This window comes from Ovis canadensis, chromosome 2 (assembly GCF_042477335.2).
Source record: "Ovis canadensis isolate MfBH-ARS-UI-01 breed Bighorn chromosome 2, ARS-UI_OviCan_v2, whole genome shotgun sequence".
NCBI lineage: Eukaryota > Metazoa > Chordata > Mammalia > Artiodactyla > Bovidae > Ovis > Ovis canadensis.
Window position 1 is genome coordinate 155,447,869 of NC_091246.1, and position 23,703 is coordinate 155,471,571.

Genomic DNA, 23,703 nt, shown 5'->3' on the forward strand with positions numbered 1-23,703 from the left:
TGCCAGGCAAGGAAGAGATGTCTTCCTCTTGCTAGCATTTGCAGTAAAACTGTATTACTTCCAGCTGGAGATGCATGGTATGTCTCTTTGTGTTGGGATCTGTGTGGACTTTAACTGGAACATGGGTGACAGCTCCTTCTTTTGACCTTCAGACTACATTTTATTGAGGCTTCTGTATTAATTTTCATAGAAAATTTTGCTATAAGAAACAATGCTTCAAAGAATAACTTCTTTTTTGGTCAGATTCTTGGAAGTGGGATTTGCCAGACAAAAAATAAAATGTATATGTAACTTTGCTAGATTCCTTGAACATCTCTTTTGTTGGGCTTTTTCTATTTTTCAGTTTAACAATATTTGAGAGTGTTCCTTTTCCCCACAACTGCCTTACTAACAGGCTGTGCTGTGAAAATTTTGAATTTTTGCCAATTTGTTGGGTGAGGCATAGTATCTCAGTGATTTTAATTTGCATTTCTCTTATGAAGAAGGTTGAGAATGTTTCTATTTGAAGGGCATTTGCATTTCTTTTTCTGTGAAATGTCTGTTCATATCTCTTGCCATTTTTCTCTCAGGGTATTGGTGTTTTATTCATTTTTGGATACTCTTTATATGTAGGGTTATTAAATTATCTCTTATATGTTACAAATGTTTTTCATATTTTCACTTCATCTAGTTTTGACCATTGCTAGGAACATTTTCCATACTCTTCACTTACAGAGGAATTGAGCCTAGTACTTGAATGGTTCAAATGTTTATATTTAAATATCTGATCTTTTTGAAATTTATTCTTGGAACAGATCCAAATTCATCTTTTTCCTATGACTACTCAGTTATCTCAACACCACTTATGAAAAAGTCCATCTTTTCTTTACTGCTTTGAGATACAGCTTTTATCTATGTTAAATTTCCATATATATGTACTTGGGTAATTTCTCAACTTTCTATTTTATTGGTCTTTTTTTTATGTGCCAATGAATGCTACCATTAAATTATTAAGCCTTTATAGCATATTTAATATCTGATATGACACCCCCCCAATGTTCTTTTTCAGGGTTTTCTAGGCTTTTCTTGTTTTTTCTCTTTTTTAATTCCAAATGAATTTTATAATCAATTTATACTAGTAGCAGCATTCTTTTTGTTGTTGTTGTTGTTGGCTGCATGGCTTGCAAGATCTTAGCACCTCCACCAGGAGGAACCTTTGCCCCCTATAGTGGAAACGTGGTCTTAACCACTGGACTGCCAGGGAAGTTCCATAACAGTGTTCTGAATCTGCAGCAGTGTTTATTGGAAGCACTATCAAGAGTTTTTTTTAAAAGAAAATAAACACTTGACCCCACCCAGACGTAGTGAGTCTCTACATATTAGACCTGGGTATGTACATTTTGAAAAAACTGTTCAGTTGATTTTAATAATCCAATTTAAAAATGACCTATAAAGCATAAATTCAAGTTCTAATTCCAGACTACCTTATGATTTGTCTTCCCTTATGTATTCTGTATTCTGGACCTGACTAAATGACTGCAGCATTTGCCCAGTTCCCTAAGCCAGAAATTTAGTTTTCCTTTATTTTTTTTTAACTTTTTATTTTTACTTTATTTTACTTTATAATACTGTATTGGTTTTGCCATATATTGACATGAATCCACCACGGGTGTTTGTCACAAAATCTACATTTACTTTGCTTTAAACCTCCAGTACCACTGCCTTGTACCATTTTCTCATGGTCTCTTAAGATAACTCTTCATAATATAGTCTATCATCTGCACTATCTATACAGTTAATTTTTTTCTAAAAATAATGTTGATAATGTTACTTCTTTGCTGACCTTTGTTGGCTTTCAGGATAAATTCAACCAAGGCACGTAAAGCCTTACACTCCGGTCCCAGCCTCCTTTTCCTCCTTAGTCCCTGTTATTCTACAACTCACACTGAGTATTCCTGTTACACTGAATCTCTGACTACTCGATGGACATCAGACCTGGTAGCTTTTATGACGTAAATTTATGGTTTCTTTCTTTCACTTAGAATTTGCTCCTGTCTTCTTTGCCTGGTACTCAGTATTTGAGATGCAGTTCAAATGGCCTTTCTTTGATAAAGCTTTTATATAGACTCTTAGTCAGAATTAGTAGATCCATCCTCTTTATTCTAGCAAAACTTTATTATTTGTATCTTTATAATGTGATTTTGGTAAGTCTCTGATCTCCTAGAAATTTCACACTTTCAACATCAGCTAGAATGTGAGCTTTCATGTTTTTTCTAGCCTCTAGCAGAGTGCATAGCATACAGCAAGCACTCAAATGTTTGTTCAGTGAATGAAAACAGATAAAGCTTCATTAGTCTGTACTGATTGAAACAGAAACAAGACATGACAGTGGCCAGGTGGTTCTACTATTAAGATCTCTCATTCGTTTGGCTTTTTGTAGTTTGTAGTCAGCCTAGACTTTGTTCTCTGCACGTGACAGTTCCTTACTCTGTGAAGGTCCATGTAACTGAACCTACAGTAGGATACCTGTCCATCTTTATCTCTTCCTGTTTATGAAGTTCTGTCTTGGTCCTAAGAATAGATAATGCTTTATAAAAAAAGTACAATTTAGTCTATAGTGGAAGAATAATTAATTTATGGTACTAATGTAGAATAATTATTGGTATGAATAATTAGTCTAGGTGTATATCACATATAGGATTTTACTTATATTGGAAAAGATCTATTTGATCATTAAATTCTTTTATAATTCTGTACATGATCAAGTACTAATTTAAATGATGAACTTAAATAGAAGACTAAGTGCTATGGGAGCCAAATTATTTTATAACTTATAATTATTTTTTCTCCACCCCCCCAACTCTATGTTGTCATCTTTGAAATAATCAAATGTGATAACATGAAAAAGGGAAAGAATCATATTTAAAAATAATTTAACCATAACTTCCTAGTAAGCGGCTATCAAATACTAGAGTAATCCAGTTTAAAATTTTTAACATTTCATTATTTTTAAAATCAGTCTTAAAGGTATAGATTAAATTGGATAATAATATATTTGAATTACCAAATAACACCAAATTATTTTAAACATATATTTTAATATAAAAATTGATGTTTTTATTAAAATACATAAGTTCATTTTATTATATCAATCTATGAGTTTTTCACTTGTCAACTGTATTTAAAAAATATTTTTCAAACTATGTAAAGAGCCGTTGATGATAATAAAAATACAGTTTAAAAATATTTTAAACACACCAAAATCAAATTCTTTACTATTACCACATTTACCCTTTATTTCAATGTTTGATGACACTCTTAAGTTACTTCATTATTCAACCAAGAGAAAAAAAACTTTGTTATATATGGCTTCAACTTGAAATTATACATATATATGTAAGTTAGTCACTTTCATTATCTGTGTACCATTTTTTCTATTGATTAGGCATATATTAAAATTTTTAATTACTAAATAAGTTTTCTTATGTTAAACATTTTCCCCACAGGTGATTTTTTGTAAAAACTAGGCAATGTAAATTACATATTCTTATGAAACATTGTCTGGAAAGCCAGTGTGCCATCTTCAAAGCCAGTATTATTATTTCAGCATTTTATTGGAACCAAATTTTGAATTATGCTTTGCAGTCTATTTTAAAAGTATTTAAGTAAGTAAAAGATACATTCTTAGTTATCTAAGTTATTCAAGTGTGCCACAACTTTATTTCCAGAGAAATGTTTTAAGCAAATTCTTATATGAAAATTGAAACAATTTGAATCTAGCTATTTCTTTTTATCCTTTCAAAATTGAATATTTTCAGCAGTAATGCTAATGATTAGACAAAATGTCTGAAAGGGATTGTTGAAATATTAATATTAAAATACTTTATTTACACACAGAAATCAGTGAATTGTCCTGTTTACTTCCAAATATTTAAAAATACTGTTTTGAGTAATGACCCCTATTATATAAAAAGGATCAACTTTTTTACATGTTACTTTGCTAAAGTAATATCTGAATGCTAGCTTTCTACACTTATACTGGAATCTGTAGTTTTCTTTAACATTATTAGTAAATTTTGATATTGTGGAACTGTTGACCCAGTCATACATGTACAGAACTTGGCCTTTGAGTTAATTAAATATGAGTTAATAATATATTATAAGGAAATTATTATCCTTATTACAGTTATTAGGTAGTTACTCAAATTATAGCTTCAAAGGAATGCAGAGCATGGAAAACTCAGGATTAAATTATGCATTTGAACCTTAGGCCAGCTTTTACTGTGGAGACAGTTTTCTGCTAAGACCAGAATTGTATGTCATTGAAATTAAATGCTTTTCTGGGGATGGAAGGTTCCAGTTTTTAATGAAATTACTGAGTGTGGTGTAGTGAAATGATTAAAATCTGTATTCCGGGAATGTGGCAGGGAAAAAAAATCAATAAGTGCTAGCACAGCTTTGCTGCTCAATGTGAATCCTGAGAATGAAATAAACTATTACAAAAATAATAATTAAAAACATATCAGCACATTAATTTATTTAGCATCAGTCTCCTGAGACATCATCTTCACTAATTTTTAGCATACATTTTACTATGTAATGAGCAGCCTTCTTTTCAGATATCCCTATTAGACAGGCAGTATTTCTGCCCTTCCCCCAGTGCTCCTGCATTGCAATCATTGTACTTGCACTTATTATGTTACAAATGACCGAGGTAAGGCTGACATTCTCAGTGCATGCAAAAAGACCTAGTCTGCCAAGCTTTTTTTTTTTTCCTAATGAAGCAGCTTTGTGAAATCTCCCCATGTGTTAATACTAATGAAGATCCTCCAGCACAATTAAAATCACAGCCAGTGGCTGAAGAGGAAACATAAAACAATAGCATCTTTTAAGATACATTTATCCACATATGCATGTACAAAATATACATATATGGTCAAATTATTTTTCTATAGGTTGCCTTTCATTTACTCTTCATCCTGAAAATTAAATTATGCAGTTTTTAGTTATATGAACTTTTGGGACTTTTAATGTGTTCCAGGGAAAAACACTACCTCAATGAAAAAAAATTAATTATTTATCTTCTTTGGTAATAAAGTGTTACTAAGGATAAGGCCTTTAAAAAAAATTTTTTTTTTAGGAAACTATAGGGTGGTGTGCTGTAGGAGGGGATGGGCTGTACTTCATCTTTAGTTTAACTTTATTGGTTTCAGGATGTTGAAATTGGTGGAGGAAAATGGAAGGGTAAAAAATAGGAAGTTAGAAGAAATTGTGGGGAAGACAAATAGCATACCTCGTGCGTAATTTAAAGATGGAGCAATAGGTTACCTAGTCTTAACTTGATATTTTAAGTGTTCTAATTCCTACAATTAGCTATCCTCTCCCCACCTTTTTTGCCTTCTCAGAAGTGTGTGTGTGGGAGGGACTATTGAGGTTACCTTTTGCAGTTTTAACGTATAACTTTAAAACGACTTATTATTTTAACGTTTTATTTAAATTTTAACTCAGTGCATAAACATTACAACAGCTTAACCTTCCCGGGTTAGGGCAGTAGCATTTTATCCTGGGACCATTTTGTGTCTTGCTTTTTATTTTGAGTTCCCAATATATTACATTTAGTTGACTTTTAGATTTTAACCAAATTCTGAGTTTACACACAAAGTTTAGGTGAACATGGTTAATCTACGCTCCCTATTCGCCCGTGTACTTTTTTTTTAAATTACGTTTTCAATCCTAGTTTCTGTCTTCTCTACTTTTAAAAGTAAAACAAAACATTAGAGTTCCTTAACTTTTTCCTGGAACAAGAATCGGTGCAAACTCAAAGCTACAGGATTCTTTGGAGGAAGAAGCCACCCCCTCCCTCCCTTGGCTACTTTAGGAGCTGATGGGTCATTTATTATTGGAACTGAAATGGTATAAACAATTCTCTCTCTTTTTTCCCTTGTTAACAGCAACTTTCATTGTTAGAGAGAGGAGAGAGAGAGAAGCCTTGTTGGTTGACGTCACTTGGTTCATGAAGCCTTCGCCTAGAAGTGAAGCTGCTGAACAAACCTTGAGAAGAATCATCTCCTGCTTCAATCTGCTGCTGGATAGGAACTAATCAGAGAGAGAGAGGCGGAAGACGGAGAAGGAGGGCGTCCAGGGCTTTGCCGATCACAAATCTCACCTCCACTCCAACTCTCCTTATACTTTTCTTGCAAAAAATAATAATAGAAATAAGGAGGTGGTGGGGTTTCCAAAACAAAAATCGTAACCTTAAACCATCTGGGGAAGGCAAAAATCCCATTCACCGCAACTCTCAGTTCGAAAGTAAAGGTGAGTTTAAAATCCTCGGGTGTGAGGGGTGCGGGTGAAGATGAAAATTCCAAATATTGTAAAGCCGTTTGAAACCGAAAAAGAGAAGAAACTGCGCTCCTGCGAGTGGGTTAGACTCCGGAGTTGCTTATCTGGAGGCGCTTGCCCTGCCCGCCCTGCCCGCCCGGCCGCGGCTGTTTACCCTCGCCGGTCGGTGTGTCTCTTTGTTGTGCTGGCTGGAAGGCTGGGGTGGTGCTCGGGGTCCCGATTGCAGTTTGGGGGAGGAGGACGCGGAGATGCGCGATCCTGGGTGGGAGGTGGGGAGTGCGGTCTCAGGAGAACGTAAACTTTATTCGTAGCCGCCAGTGCGGGACTTCGGTCTAGCAGGGCCGCGGGCCGTGCCTCCCCCGGCATGGGCAGACGCTGCCGCCGCGAGTCCGCCTCCTTTGTGCCGGCCTCCCTGCTCGGCCGTCGGCGCTTCGCGTGTCCTTTTTCCTCCCTGCGGCTTCCAGCGCTCAGGTCGCCGCCAACAGTTTGGCTTCTCAAAAAAATCACCTCTGGCACGGTTGCGATCGCCGTTCCTACCCGGGAATAACCGCTGCTCCCCCCATCCCCGCCGGGGTAGTTTCAAGATTACCCCCTCCCCCCCACCCCCCCAGTCCGCCTACTGCTGCCCTTTTCTGCCTCCGCCCCCTCTTCCCTGTGGGACTGATAAGCTGCGCCTGCCACCCCCCACCCCCAATTCGGGTCTCTTTTGCTCTCTCCCCGAGTAGCTTGGGGCTTGGGAGTTTACAGAAAGTGAGCTGGGTGGGGTGGGGTGGGAGTAGGGGCAGGTGGAACTGGGAAAAGATCTGGATACCTGGAAAGTCTGTTTCAGTACGTAGAGATTAGAGGAGCATAGCTTTTCCTACAGTCATGTCTGTCTCCTAGCAGTTTTTCCCCGGGAGCTGCCTCCTGTTCTCAACTCTTAGCTCTTTTAATCTTTTTGCTCCCCTTCCCCTCCTCCCTTCCCATTCGCGGCTCCTATCCTCTTAAAGTAATTCCACGAACCCCAGAAATGGGACTTGGGAAAGGAAGGAAATGTTTGGAGAGTCAGAACTGGCCCTGCTGTTTGGGAGATTTTCCCTTCTTTTCTCTCCTTCTGTATTTATCTTTTGTGTGTTGCTTCCTTATAAAGAGAGAAGCAGCTGCAGTCCTTGGCCGAGTTGCTGAAATTTATCCCTTTGTGTATATTACAATATCCTCCATTTTTTTTTCCCTCTGCCCTCTAAACAACAAGCGTTTCGCCATCTTGGGCAATTTTTATTCCCAAGTCTCTCTCTCTTTTTTTTAATTTTAATTTTTCAAAGACTGGGAAGGAACCTCAGAAAGTCAAAAAGTGTGTCTGGTTAAGATTCAAACTTTAGGGAATGTTCAGGGGGCTCAGTGACGTCATGTAAACTTTATGAAGAAATTTTACTATTTTCGCTTAATTTTTTCCGTGTTTTAAGCAACCATGTGAAGGACCATGTAACTTACAGGTTAACGATAGGATGTTCTGCTTATTTTTGTGTCCTGCTCTCAAAATGAGCCCTCGGTGTCTGCACATTTTATGTTTTGGTAACAGGTGGAAAACTATGTGCGAAAAAATGGTGGAAACAGTGGTCTTTGGTATTCACCAGGCTTTTGTGTATATGTTTTGTATACTTTAAAGAATTTGAATATTTGCATGTTTCCTTTTTTATTTGCTCCACTCCTGTGGATTTTTCTTTAATCAGCTTGGTTAATATTTATGTATACTTATTTTAGATGACCTAGATTCCTTCTTGTAATTAACTGTTCTGTTTTTTTAAATATTTCTCTGCATTTTGAAGATACAGTTTTCAAAAAAAGCTGGAGATACTGGATACTTTAAAAATATAGTAGCAATATTAAGTAAAATGATTGGTGAAAATATAGTGTTTAAAAGGCAACATTGATTTAAAAATATATTTTATAATCTCAAGCTATATGCTCTTTTGTCAGCCATTATGAAAAGATAAACAATAAAAACTTGTGGTGTTTTAATTTGCTTGTCTAAAATAGTTTTTCCCCTCACTAAAGTTCGGTTGGTCACATGATCAAACTTAATGATATACTGACTGGTATATAAATAAGAGGCAATGCAAATTGAATGGGAAAGTGGAATTCTATCTCCTGTAGTCATTTTCAGTCAGCATATTTACTTCTAACAAGGACATGAAACTGTCTGTATTTAATTTGCATTCTCTTTGTCTTCTGGGTTGGAGAAAAACATTGACTACCATTAACTCAAAAAAAAGCTAATAGAAACAATTCCAAGTACATTGAAAGATTTGTCTAACACATAAAAACTTAGGTTGTATATGGTATGTTTCTATCGCTGTAGCAGTCTTATTTGGTGTTATCTGCTAAGCTATTTATTTAGAGATTTGCTTTATGTAAAACGCAATACAGAAAGCTTGACTGAATTGAATGTCTGACATTTATGTGAATCGTAGGTAGGTGAAAAATGTTTAAATAGTTAAAAGCACATAGAACAGATGGTTCTAAATTATACATGCAACAAAGGACTAGAAGATTTGGCAGATTATAAATGGCAAGCACAGAGGATAAGCAGTTTAAGAAAATGGGAGTTAAGTACGTTTGATGTCTCACACCTATTGTAAACACTGTACATATTGTCACTGTGCTGCATAATCAATAACTTCCACACATTGAGGCTCTTGTAAGTTTCAGATAGAAAAAAGCAGATTTTATAAATGTTTGAAATGCATGGTTGAATGTAAAAGTATTTAAAGCCTGTGATGATGAGTTTTTCTCTTTCTTTTTTTAAAGAAAATAAAATTATATGCTTTAAAATAGGAAATTATTTGTAAGAACTTAATGTTGTATTCATATAATGGTTTGGACAGAAATAGGAGTAGATACATATTTTGAAATACAGGGGATAGTATATTTGCTGTTATATGTTATACTAGGGCTGAACTGTAGCAGCATTTACTGTTTCAAACACTCTTGAACAATATTTTTAGACTCTTCAGTCTTGAAAATGCATTTATTAGAATACTGTTAGCATAAGTTACTAAACACATTAAATGAAAGAAGGGCATATGTTAGTAATACTTTTTGAGTTTTGTATATAAAATAATAAGATTTTACTTGTTAACTATAGTTTACTCTCAGTTTTAAAAATGGAACAATTTATATGTAGTTTTGTCTTTCTAGAAGAATCTGAGTAATATTTTGCATTTTCAAAAGATTTAAAATAACTTATTCAACCAGGCAGAAATTTGTTTTTATTTTTGTAAGCCATTTATTTAAAATGCATATGAGACTGTAATGGAAACCTTGGAATTTTAATTCTGTTGCCCTTTTCCCCATTTCTTTGTTTGCATGTTTATTATAGAACTACAGTGTAAAGGAGCAGATGTTTTGCCAAACATCCTGATGTGTTGCTTTTTCTTATGGGAGTGCATAACTGTTCCTTCTGATGCATCAACTTGACAGCTGGTTGATTTCATGGAACTGCTAAGAAGCCATTAGTGGTGTCATTGAATTGAAACAGAACAGTCACTCCCAGCTTGAACTGCAATTGTTAATGTCTTTGTTGCTACTTTTGTGTTACTGTACAAGATGTAGGATATTACAGTTGCACAAAAGTTTAGTTTTTTGTCTTATCCCTTGAATTAGTCAAAGTATGTGATAAAACTTGATTACTTTTAAGTGTAAAGATTTATCAAAGATTTTGAGCTGTAGTTTGTGAGTTTTTGAACTAGTCCTGGTTAGAACTATCAAAGGAAGATAGGATTTAGCACAAAGTGATGTGGTGATTTTGATCCCTGTAGGAAATAATTTTATCAAGGTTTAATGATTTTGAATTAACTTGATATTCTGTGGGATTAATTACCTTGTGAAGTTAAGAAATTTTTGATTCCATTTAATTAAATATTTTATATCATGAGACTTTAAAAATATTGTGCTTTTAAATTGTTGACTTGTTTGATTAAACATTTCTTTAAACTTTTGTTATAGAAGATAATCAGAAGAGAGAATAGTTATTGACAAAAAGGGCAGTGTAAGGTTTAATTTCCTTTATGAGGAGGTAAAATAACATTCAGTAATGGATTAACAATCATTTAAGATTTTAAAATTTGAAATTATATTTTTATTTTACTAGTTACTTTTATTGGTAGTTGCAACTATCATACTGTGGTACTAAAATGGTGTCAGATCATCCCATTGGTGCCAAGGCGTTTTCAGCTTCTTCTAATTACTTGCATTTTTTTTTTTTTTTCTTCAGAGGGAGAGGAGATAGGCGAGGGGGAGAATAAGAGTGATAATCTCAACAGAAGAAAAAACATTTAAAAAAATTTGCGTAAACTTAAGGATGATGAGTTTAAGGATAAAATGTAACATCACTATGTTAAAAGATATTTTCTAGTTCCAAAATTTATTGATTTTTAATTTTAGAATCTTTAGACTAACAGTTTTTCAGAGCATGACATTTTTAACATACTTAAAATAGTTTACCTTTAAAAGAAATTCTTAAAATGTGAAATTGATGATTAGAATAGATAATTTGCTGAGTTAAATCCCTTCTTAGACAATATAAACAAATTTAAACACTTAAAATACACTGCTGAGTGATTCCTGAATTATGATTTCCTGAAATCATGAGTTTATGAAAATGCTTTTCTTTTAAATAGATCATACATTACTGAGACTAAAGGTAAAATTTATACTCAGGTAATAATACTTTTATATAATCTTTTGATATAATCACCATGCAGTTTCTTAAAATTATTCTATTACCTTGGCCTATGATTCAAATGTTAAGAAATATATTTACTCATAAAATATTTATATCATGTCAGATACTCATATAAACTAAATGGTAAATTGAGCTGTATATTAAATGTAAACTTTTTTAAAGGAATATCAATGCTTAGCTCATTTTTAGAAATGATACAATTTTAATTGTAGTGCAAATAAGCATCTCAAATTTAAGTAGGGTTTTTTCCGCATTGGGTTTCTTAAAGGAAAGCAGTTCTAAACAGAAGAGTCATAAAAAGTTTTTTGTAAGTTTATTTGTTGACTCTGTGAACTTTGAATAATGAGCAATAAATATATTTGATTAATTTACAATTACCTATGGAGCTTAAATGAAAGTGAATTTACATGACTTTCAAATGTTTTAAATGTGATATGATTTGTGGCATTATAATGTAGTCTGAGATGTAAAATATTTAAGAGATCTGATATTTTTAAGTTAAACACTGAACTTTTTAAAATGAATGGCTCTTAAGAACATGAGATGAAACTACTGTTTTTATCTTACATATTTAAAAATTTACTCTATAAGATAGTGTTTTTAATTTTTTAAAAAATAAAATTAATGCTTTAAAAAGTTATATTTATAACTTATGACATTTGGCTTGTAGTTTGGTTTTTTAATGCCTTTCAAATGAAAATTAAATGTTAGAGATAATAGTAATGGAGCTAATGCATAGATCAGAACCTTTACTGACTTTATGTGTATACATGTGTGCTTGTGTATGTAAGAAAAAAGAAGCATTTTGTTTATAGATGATTATTGTACTTTAGTGATGTGTAGACATAATTGTGTGTTTTTCCTCTGTTTTCTCCTCTTAACACTTTTCCACAAGCATGCACTCATTAATCAAGGACGGTGCACTCCTGCTGAGGGCAGAGAGGTTCATCAAATTGGCAGTCAGTTTGGTGTAAAGAACGGTGTCCTGAAGCTCTTAACTCGCTGGGACATAAATAAATCTAAGGTCTTTGTATGCAAACCCTGGAGGTTAATACTGTATAATTCAATGTCCTGTCTTTGTTTTTATGATTGATGTTTTTAAATGTTTCAAGCTTGATGCAAGTCTTCTTGTAGGTCAGGTCTGACAATCTGATTGGCTGAAGTCAGAAAGCATTAGGTTGTCAGAAGGACTTTGAGTATGCTGCAGAGATTTTGATTTTTTTTCCTGCTAGATCATTGTCATATTGCCTGAGCTGTTATAGGAATGTACCAATGATTGACATCCCCTGCTGTGATAATGGACCCAGTGCATGAAATGCCAATAGTTTGGTCCTATTTGTTCGGAAGCTTACTGCTATTTGTATCCTTAACAGAGCTAACATGTAGAACAAGCAAAACTACTGGGATTTCTCTGTAGAAATAGTGCTGGGATTTGGCTTTAACATGAATTGGTTGCATATTCATAATTTAAGAACAGCTGGTTACAGCAAGCACATAGTCATTTGCAAGCTATTATAAACCATTCCACTCACACATGGAGCCTGTGCTTAGTGGATATTTTTTTTTATTGATCTACCTGCATTTAAAATCTGGTCACTGCTGCTACAGCAGCTCTTCATTTTAGCTGTGTTTGCAACATAGAACAGCTTCAATTTTAAATATTTCATTTAAGCTAAATGCTGAATAAAATAAAGAAGCTTTGAAGGAACTAAATGTAAAAGGTCAATAATGTACATTACCTATCATATGTCTTATTTTGGCCCCAAACAAAGATTATACAGACATTGTATGTTTTGGAAAGTATGTTTTATGATTTTGTCCATAGATGAATAATCAAATTATCTTTGATATGAAAATATCATTAATTACATTTTACTAGTTAGGTATAGTTTTAAGAAACAATGCAAACAATAAGTTATGATTAATTAACCTGTAAAACAGTTTCATCTTATATGTAGAAAAATGATAGTACTTTTAGTTTTGAGTGATATGAGGCAAGATAGAAAAGAAAATCAACAAGACATTGTAATTGGATTAGAATAATGCCAACTCTAAAAAAACTGAGGAGTCTCTTCTGCCTTTAGGTCACTTCTGGAATATAAAGCACAGCTGTGCTATTACAGTATTGAAATGACATGTGTAAGCTAGTCCAGCTTTAATAGTTTCCTACATGTGCTGCCTAGTAGTGACTGAAAAGAGAGAAGAAAACCACTATATCTCAAGCTTTCACAGAGAACTGTAGGAGGAGAAAATGTTAAATGTGATTTCAGATATCCTGGTAGGAATCACAGGGAGCTTTGCTTTGATTTGTGTATGTTCAAATAAGTGGACACCTGAGTGATTTGCAATGGTGGTGATTATATTGAGCTTCCCACACACATAGTGTTAGATTCGCATGTGCTTGCATGTGTTTGTCCCCACACGAGATGATAAAGTAGCTTTCAGCACTTCAAGGTTGAGTACCAATCCTAAGAGTGCATTTTACTCTTTCTTGCCTTCACAAATGGCTGGATATGTTGGTAATATAACAGAATATATGGCTAGATTTAATCTAGCTGATAGTAGGCTGCACTTTTTTCTAAATAATAAATTGAAAGGTTATTAAAGGACGATGTGTTAAGTTTCAGTTTTGCGTTTTGTAGGATAATGACTTTATATAGTTAAGTTGCCATTATTTGAGTTTACATTGATCATTTTGTGAATTATTCTATGCCTTTTTTTTCTCTCTGTCTTTTGACTATTGACCTTTCAGTTATTTCCCTGCTCTTTCACAGCTTAACAAAGAGTAAGCTGAGTTAGTGTAAAAGGAAGTAAATTTCAAGTGAGTTTAGTTTCCCTTCCTTCTTCACTTCTTGGTAGATCAGATAGAGCGAAGTCCTCAGATTTTCACCAAAATGAAGGTTTAGGATTTTTGTCTCCCTTTTCTGATTCTCATTATATAACAGGTAATTATATTTAGATAAAAAGAAAGGAAAGGTAATGGATCCATTTTTAAAAATATTGGAAGCTCAACAAAACAGTAGAAAATTTAGACATTACTTGAAAACTGAATTGACTCAGTACCTGCAACTACAGGGGAATCACAGGTATTTGATGCACTTTTATTCCTCTACTACTAATAATTTGAGAAAAGGAGGGCAGCTGCCTTCATTCATCAACTCTGTACTGTATGCTGCCTTCAAGCATACTTTGGTGAGCCATAGAATAAAGTTTGTGAAATCTCATAGTACTCTTACCCGGAAAATCCCATGGTCAGAGGAGCCTGGTAGGCTGCAGTCCATGGGGTCGCTAAGAGTCGGACACGACTGAGTGACTTCACTTTCACTTTTCACTTTCATGCATTGGAGAAGGAAATGGCAACCCACTCCAGTGTTCTTGCCTGGAGAATCCCAGGGACGGGGGAGCCTGGTGGGCATCCGTCTGTGGGGTCACACAAGAGTCGAACATGACTGAGTGACTTAGCAGCAGCAGCAGCAGCAGCAGCAGAATAGAGATAACTTTTGTCTGGAATCATTAGAAAAGGTTATTTGGTTTAGACAGCTTTGAATTAAACCAAGAAGATGAATAAACTGAATGTTCAGGGATCTGGAAGAAGTATCTAACTAAAATAGGACAGCATGAGCCCCCTGTGGAACAAATTAATTCAAACTAGGTCTGTTGGGCATGTGGAGTAGTTGTGTAACAGTGTTGGGGTAACCTTTGAAGGAAAAGAGAATGTTATGGGGTCCTGCTTTTCCATTGCTTTCAAAATTGACTGTTTGGCTTTCTCTGGAGAAGGTGGGTTAATCAGTTTCAAATCATCCATTTCAGTGATAGGGTTGTTGTTTGTGGAAGCAAGGTTAAAACTGACAAAACTGCCCTTCCTGGTCAGAGTTACTCAAATATTGTGTTTAATGTAAGATTAACCAGAACCGCTTTCTTCTCCCTCATTCTTTTCTTATGCTCTTATAAATGTTTTTTCTTGAAACCTAGTGCATTGAACATTGCTAAGAACATTGAGCAAAGGGAGGACATCACTGCTGTTTCCTTTTTTTAGATTTGGTGGTGAGGAACTGGCTTTCCAAGGGGGTTTGATGTCTCTGACTCAGGAAACACTTTTACTTCTTTTAGTTCCTTTGGATAAATGAAGACAGCCAAACAGACTGGCTGCACTGTCAATAATGGGAATATTCGTAAGGACAAAAAGTAACAAAACATAAGCCCTTACTTTAAATTACATCAGTACTGAATTTCACTTACAATAGAAAATTCCACAAAGAGTAGAGACTATGAAAAAGAGAAATTAAAAAATTTATACTCAAATGTGAAAGAAAGTCTTCATTTTCTGTGATTAGACTTTTCCTAACTTCATTGTTGTTGTCCTAAGATAATTACATTCATTTCATTTCCCTTATTTGCAGTACTGTGATGAACATTTTCTTGAAGGGACGTGTTAGAAGAAAACTTAAAAATTTCTATGTAGTCATTTCTTATCTTGATGATGGTGAGTTTTGAGTAAATTAAATGTGGAAATAAAGTCTAGTATCTGACTTTGTTACCTTTTCTGGTTTCCATGATTGTTGAAACATAACTTCTGGACCTTGGGAAAAGGGTCATTATTAACAAAAAACCATTACAGTGATATAGGAAGGAGCAAAGCCTATCTTGAGCATCTGAAAAAATGAGGAAGCAGCCTGTAAATCATAGGATAATATATTTCTCCTTTTATGGGTTGTTAGTGTAGCGTACTGCAAGACAAATAACAGAGACTGTGGATCAAATCTGTTTTAAAAGAAGAATGCTGTAGGGGATTTCCCTGGTAGTCTAATGACCAAGACTTCCTGCTTCTGCTGCTAGGGTTGCGGGTTTGATCCCTGATCAGGAAACTAAGATCCTTCATGTAGCACTGTTCGGCCAAAAATAAACGGAGTACTACAGAGCTAAAGGAAATGTTGGGGATTGGCAATAACAACAACAAAAAGAGCAGAGTTTTAAAGAAGGCTTTTAAATGGGGATGCGGAGGAGTGTAGCATTATTATGTAATTGAGTCCTCTTGGAAAGTATCAAGAATTTCTTCATTCTGGGCTGAGTATCTTAACATTAAATTCTTGTATGTTATTATTGATATTTTTAGTAGCTTGTTGAGAAAATATCTATGATCATACCTTGGGGATTTGAAGTAGGAAGTTGAAGGGTTAGGGAAGGGCTGTGTAAACAGTAAGATATTTGGTCCAGGAAGAGAACATGTAATAACTTTGGCCAGTTAGGTAAAACCTTTTTCCACTTCCTTCTCCAGAAAGAAATGTACTTGCCAAAATTCATAAAAGAGAAGAACTGTTTTAAAGAGTATGTAAATGCTTTTGTATGAAGTGTGAAATGAGACAGTAGGAACAAGTCATGCTGCGGGGAAGAAAGTAAGGATTAGGAATGTGACCTGAATTTCCCTGTTTTATTTTGAATAAAGTGTTCCATGACATAGTATTGAATTTCACCTTTTCATTTCACCTTTTTCATTTTAGAATGAAATATGTTTTGTGAAATAGGTCATTTGGGGCAATTTATTGCAAATGTTTTATTCTTAGTAGGGAGCATTTGGTATGTTGCAGCTGAAGTTCAGAGATACAACTAAATTAAGCATGTGTGCCTGAGTAAAAATAAATGTTTGTTTCTATATTTGTAATCTTAGCACCTAACAAGTGAGATATATATATATATATATATATATTTAGCTATAGCTACCTGTAGAAACAATCACTTATTAATTTCTCATGTTTAGTACTCTTGTGATATGCTGACAGTTCTGTATTAGGCAGCAGTGATTAGTTAAATAAATTGGTCATTAAATTGAGAGCAAGAATTGGGTCAGCTTCTCTTTTTTAATAACTAGAAATAATTCAAGGTAACCAGAAATAAAATGCATGGTCCATAATATGCTCAAGGAAAGAATATACTTAGAAAGGATGTACATAAAGTCTTTCATGATTGTTATATCAGAAATTATTTTTATCAGGGAAACGATTGGGGGTAGGAAAGGAAAAACAGTTTCAGTAGCCATCATTAACTCAGTGAACTTACTCTCCAAGTGGGATACATGTCAGGTGCTCTCTGTTCCTGAGTAACTTTACAGTGTGGCGTCTTAACACTCAATGTGATTCTTAATATAAATATTTTTTTGTATATCATAGCTTCTGAATGTGGGCTAGCTATGGATATCTGGTGTTCAACTACACAAATGACATCAACTTTAATGTTGATGGTAAAACTGGCTGTGTTGGACTTAGGAGGGACAGTAATCTGTCTCCAGTGTTGTCCATGTCCATTTTGCATATATGTATACACACACATGTATATATTTAAAATTTTAGTGATATTGGAGTATAGTTGATTTATGATGGTATTTTTATTTTATTTTAATACATTGTACTGAATAGAACCTACCACGCTCCCTAATCCACCAATAACATGAGTTTCTACTGTATAGGAAGGTTGATGCATGGTTTGAGATAGTTTATATGCTTAAGTATTCCTGTCACCAAGATGTTTAAAAAAAATTGCTTTGGAATTGTCGGGAGAGTGTGTAATTTCCTCTGTTCTGTCTCGACCAGTGTTAACAGCTCGTTTATAGCTCAGGGTTTTATTTGGCAAATAAAGGATAGTACACCCTCAAGACATGAGGGTGGGCCAACCGCAAAGGAGAGGCTTCAGTCTTGGCTCCCTCCTTTTATTCATTTGTCTTCTCCCCACCTTGAGCCTGCCCTATGCAGATTGGGGTGGCCAAGAAGGGGGTGTGTTTGTTTCACCTGCAGTTCTCACTCCGGTCTGTGGATATCCTTTTGTTCCATTTTCGCAGGTTTTTCCCTTTCTTTGTCTTTTCACCACCGCTGTTTTGGCCTCCTTTTTCCTGTTCTAACTACCTACCAGAATTAAAACATAAAACAGTTCAAGGAGACAGTGAAACTTCAGTTGGACTTTGAAGAAAGTAGTAGCTATTTTAGCTTAGAACAGCAGCCTGCAGATAAAGAGGATAGAGGGAAACACTTACCCAACTAAAATTTGTTTGAAAATAATGGGAGATTAAGTAAGAAAAGAGGATTGGGCAAGCTAATAAATTTTCAAGCAGAGGCGTGACATTAAAAAGTTGTTTTAGAAAGATTTGGAAGAAGTCTGTTAAATTCATGAAAAGAAGAGGCTATTAGAAAGAATGGTAATTTATTACAGAAATTCCAGTGTTAGGTGGTAATGACTAGACTAATAGCAATGTGAATGGGCAGAAGGATTGATATGGGGCTTCCCCAGTGGCTCAGACAGTAAAGAATCTGCCTGCAATGCAGTAGACCAGGGTTCGATCCCTGGGTCAGGAAGATCCCTGGAGAAGGAAATGGCAGTCCACTCCAGTATTCTTGCCTGGAGAATTCCATGGACAGAGGAGCCTGGCAGGCTACAAAAGAGTCAGACACAACTGAGTGACGAGCACTTTCACATAATTTAAAGAAATGGTGTTGAGCTAGTTGGGGAGGTATTACCATGTAAGGAGATGGTATTACCTTACATTTGAATTTATTTTGTAAGACCATAATAATTTGATGTAGTTGAACACTTACTTCCTCCTTTTCAGATGATGAAGTGGAAACTAGAGAAATTGGCTGTGGCTTAACACTTGGAATGGCTAGATACTCTTTCTAATACATCATACAGTCGCATGATGAGTTTAGCTTAAGGTCAACTTTCATCTGTTTTTTAAAACCCCTCTATTTCCCTCCTGATATATCACATTATATATAGATGCACAAAAGAGTGGGACAAGACTTAGCAACTAAACAACTTCCCTCCTGATATATCACATTATATATAAATGAACAATCAAGTTCACTTAGCCTAATATTTTCCATTTGCGTTTATTTTTATAGCCTCGAATGTGTTTATACCACTGCCAAACATCACTATCTGAAAACAACTGGGAGATGGGAGGTAGCATGTTCTAGACATTAGAGACGTACAATATGTTATGGATCCCTGATTGTAGACTTTGATGACTCCATGGTTTTGCATATGATATTCCCTGTATCTAATTATTATTTTCTCTCTTTTTGCTTGATAGAATCTGCTTATTTTCTTATATCCTTCAGAAGAGTTACTTTTCTGAAATCTTCCCAATCTTCTACCTCCCCGCAAGATTATCTGATTCTTCTCTTGTGCCCCAGTTGAGTGCAAATGGTGGAATACATGGCTGTGCAAATAGATTCCTCCCTTCCTGCCTGTTCAAATAATGGTTCAGTGAGCATTTTTTATTCATAATGCTTTTATTTGTTGTTGTTTGACATTATTTCATAGTCTGAGTTCCCAGAAATGCAATTGTTGGATCAAGCGCTAGGAATATTTAAAGCCTCTTAATATATATAGTATAAATTTAGCTTTTGCAAAGATTGTATGAATTTATATTTTAGTAGCAATATATAACTTTTCATATTTACCACACTTTCATTGGATTTGGTATATTAATTATTTTTAGCTTTTGCAAAAAACTGTATCTTATTTTATATTTTACTTTTTTGGCCAAGCTGCATGGTTTGCAAGATCTCAGTTTCCCAACCAGGGACTGAACCTGAGCCCTCGGCAGTGAAAGCAGAGTCCTAACCAGTGGACTACCAGGGAATTCTCAAAATTGTACTTTCTTTAATCAGCATTTCTGTGACTAATAAGAGTGACCATTTTTCAGTGTCTTAACCTATTGTGTTTCTCTTTTGTAATTTGTCTTTAACATTTACCTGTTATTGCACTGATTTCTCAGTGTGTTTATTATAAAGTATTTATAAATTCTACAAAGTATTAATGATACTATGTTTTTATTATATTCACTGTGCTTAATTTGGCTTTATAATGTTTTAATTTATAGAAATGTCAAATATTAAATTGTCAATTTCTTAGATTTTTGAAAACATTTTATTTCCGTTTTAAGCTGAAATTGTGCTTCTTGACATAGTTTTTATAGTCAGTTCTCTTATTTTTATCTTATTTATTTAATTATTTTAAAAAGTAAATTTTGGAGGACTAATATTTTATCCAAAGTCAGACACGACTGAGCAACTGAACCAACTGAACTGAATATTTTATCAATGAAAGTATAACTCTTTAAATTGAAGAGAAGCAGAGTTTTTTAAATTGAAGTATAGTTGATTTATAGTATTTTGTTAGTTTCAGATATACAGTAAAGTGATTCAGTACATATATAAATATGTTTGGATTATTTTTTATTATAGGTTATTATAAGATGTTGAATATAGTTCCCTGTGATATATAGTAAATCTTTGGTGCTTACCTATTTTTTGTATAGTAGTTTGTATCTATTAGTTGCATACTTCTCATTTATTCCTCTCCCCTCCCATTTGGTAACTATAGTTTGTTTTCTAAGTCTGTGAACCTGTTTCTATTTTACATATAGATTCATTTGTAGTATTTTTCATATTCCACATATAAGTGATATTATGTAATATTTGTCTTTGTCTAACTTCACTTAATATGATATTCTCTGAGTCCATCCATATTGCTGCAGATGGCAATATTTCATTCTTTTGGATGGCTGAGTAATATTCCATTGTATATTCGTACCACATCTGAAACCAGTCGTCTGTTAATGAGTACTTGGGTTGCTTCCCTGTCTTGACTGTTGCAAATAGTGCTGTTGTGAACATTGGGGTACATATATCTTTTTGAATTAAGAGTTTTCATTACAGGATATACCTGGAATGTATTTATCCCAGGAGTGGAGTTGCTGGATCATATGGTAACTCTATTTTTAGTTTTTTTCAAGGAGCCTCCAGACTTGTTTTCCACAGTGACTGTACCAATTTTCATTCCCACCAACAGTTTAGGAACGCTCTCTTTTCTCTATACCATCTCCAACCTTTATCATGTGTAGAGTTTTTGATAATGGCCATCTGACCAGTATGGGCTTCCCTGGTGGCTCAGATGGTAAAGAGTCTGCCTGCAATGTGGGAGACCCAGGTTCGTCCCTGTGTCAGGAAGGCCCCCTGGAGAAGGAAATGGCAACCGGGTCCAGTATTCTTGCCTGGAAAATCGGTCAGTGGGCTAGCAAAGAGTCAGATACCACTGAGTGACTAACACAACACACACACACACACACACACACACGCACGCACGCACGCACGCACGCACGCACACACACACACACACATTCTGACCTGTATGAAATGATAGGTCATTGTAGTTTTTTGATTCGAATTTCTTTAATAGTGACATTGAACATCTTTTCATATGCCTCTTAGCCATTTGTATGTCTTCTGGAGAAATGTCTGTTTAGGTCTTGTGCCCATATTTTGATTAGGTTATTTGTTTTTGATGTTGAGTTATGTGAGCTGTTTGTGTATTTTGGAAATTAAGCCCTTGTTGGTCGCATGGCTTGTGAATATTTTCTCCTAGTATATGGGTTGTCTTTCTATTTTGTTTAGAATTTCCTTTGTTGAGCAAAAACTTTTAAGTTTGGTTAGGTTCCATTTGTTTATTTTTGCTTTTTATTCCTTAAGAAGAAATCGCTACAATTTATATCAGAGGACGTTTTGTCTATATTCTATGAATTTTATGGTGTCTTGTCTTATATTTACATCTTTAAAACATTTTGAGTTGATTTTTGTGTCTGGTGTGAGGGTATGTTCTAATTTCAATGATTTACACGTATTATAGTGGTCTAACTTTCCCAATACCACTTGCTGAAGAAACTGTTTTTTTCTTCCCTTGTATGTTCTTTCTTCCTTTGTCTTAGATTAATTGACTATAAGTGTCTTGGTTTATTTCTGGATTCCCTATTCTGTTCATTGATGTATATGTCTGTTTTTGTGCTAATATCACTGTTTTGATTACTGTAGCTTTGTAGTATTGTCTGAAGTTTAGAATGGTTGTTCTTTCAAGCTTCTTCTTTTTCCTTAGGTTTAAAACATCTTTTTGTATTCAAGTGTAGTTTATTTACAATATTAGTTTCAGATGTACAACATACTGATTCAGTATTTGTATAAGTGATATTCCGTCTAAAGTTATTATAAAATAAAGGCCGTATTTTTCTGTGCTGTACAGTATATCCTTGATTTTATTTATTTTGTACATAATAGTTTATATCTCTTAATCCACTTCCCTGTCTTGCCTCCTTTCCACCTGCCCCCCCACCACTGGTAATAGTTTGTTCTATATTTTATTTTTGGCATATAAATTATTCCCCATTCTTTTTTCCTAGTAAAACTGTCTTTTAGTGCCTGTATTAAGGCTCAGCTTCCCGTCAATACTTATTATCCATCCTGCATTTCCTCAAAATATCTGTTATAAGGAATACTAAACTAAATAAAGTCAGCTTTTTAATGCATTGTCAGTTTTTTTCCCCCATTGTTCTGTTTCTACCTCTTGTGGAAGTACGCTTTCTAAAAAATATTAATTAGTACTGAATATACAAAAATAAATTTTCATTGATCAGTTGAAGTTGTCATCCTGGTAAATGATTCTGTTACTTATTAGATGCCTAAATTAAGATTACTTGAGAATATAACTTGACGTTTATTTATTTGGCTGTGTCAGCCCATAGTTGTGGCATGCATGATCTTTGTTGGGTCATGTGGGGTCTTCGTTGCGGCACCCAGACTCTCTAGTTGTCTGTCATGAGTGGGCTCCAGAGTGCACAGGTTCAGTATTTGCAGCACGTGGGCTTAGTTGCTCCGAGGCAGGGGGGATCTTAGTTCTCCAACCAGGGATAAACCCTTGCCACATGAATTGCAAGGCAGATTCTTAATCACTGGACCCTTTGGGAAGTCCCTAACTTGACCTTTAAAAAACAAATTTTCACATTATATTTATACTGTTTGCTTGTTTATGGTAAAAGTCAATTGTAAATGCTGCCTTGCAATTTGACTGTTATTCCTTCTTGCAGTTTATATTTATTTCCCTTTGATTTTCCTTTTTTCTTTATATGAATTTTGTTGTTTATTTTCTAACTTTTTAAGAAATTGAAGTATAATGGACATATTATACCACATTCATTTCAGAAGTACAACATGACTTTTCTTAAAATTAAAAATACATTTTTTACTAAAAAAATATTCTCAAAGTTTTGAAACAAACATCCTTAAGTTTTTATGCGTATTCTAATTTATTTCCTTAGGCTATGTTCCTGAAGGTTCAATTGCTTTGTTGAAGCATATGAATATTTTACACATGTACAGTGGTATTCTGGTAAATATTAAAAACTGGTGTGTGTGTCTGATAGAGGGAGTTCTAATAGATGCTATGTGCTATTTTCTTTGATAAATGCTCTAAACGTGGTCTCTTTCAATCCAGCAGCTTAATACCACCGAACATATTTGAGCTGTGCAGTCATATAACCATTATATAGTATTAGCACAAAAGTAATACAATAAATTTAAGTAACTTCAACAGTGTAGGCCATAATAAAATGTAGTTAAATAATGGGAGTAATTAGGGAGTGATAAATTTTAAGTGTTTATTACCTTATTTTTAATATTATTTACTGAATGGTAACTTAATATAATTTAATTTTTAATAGTGACTGTGTTTAATACCTTGGTTGCAAAGTTCCTGAAAATTTAACAGATGTCTCTTGTGAGTTACTATGAGTAAGCTCTAGCGCACCACTGCTAGGTAATCTTTTTTTTTTTTTTTTATCC

At 34.4% G+C, this 23,703-nt stretch overlaps 1 protein-coding gene across 29 annotated transcripts in view; it reads left to right on the forward strand.

The window, feature by feature from the left end:
* The window catches only part of BAZ2B (bromodomain adjacent to zinc finger domain 2B), a 421,280-nt gene that overhangs the window by 84,690 nt on the left and 312,887 nt on the right, over positions 1-23,703 (forward strand). For all 29 annotated transcript variants that reach the window (XM_069577387.1, XM_069577390.1, XM_069577393.1 and 26 more), the window contains one exon: positions 5,931-6,294. The gene's annotated coding sequence lies outside the window, so the exon portion shown is untranslated. The remainder of the gene's footprint in view (positions 1-5,930; positions 6,295-23,703) is intronic.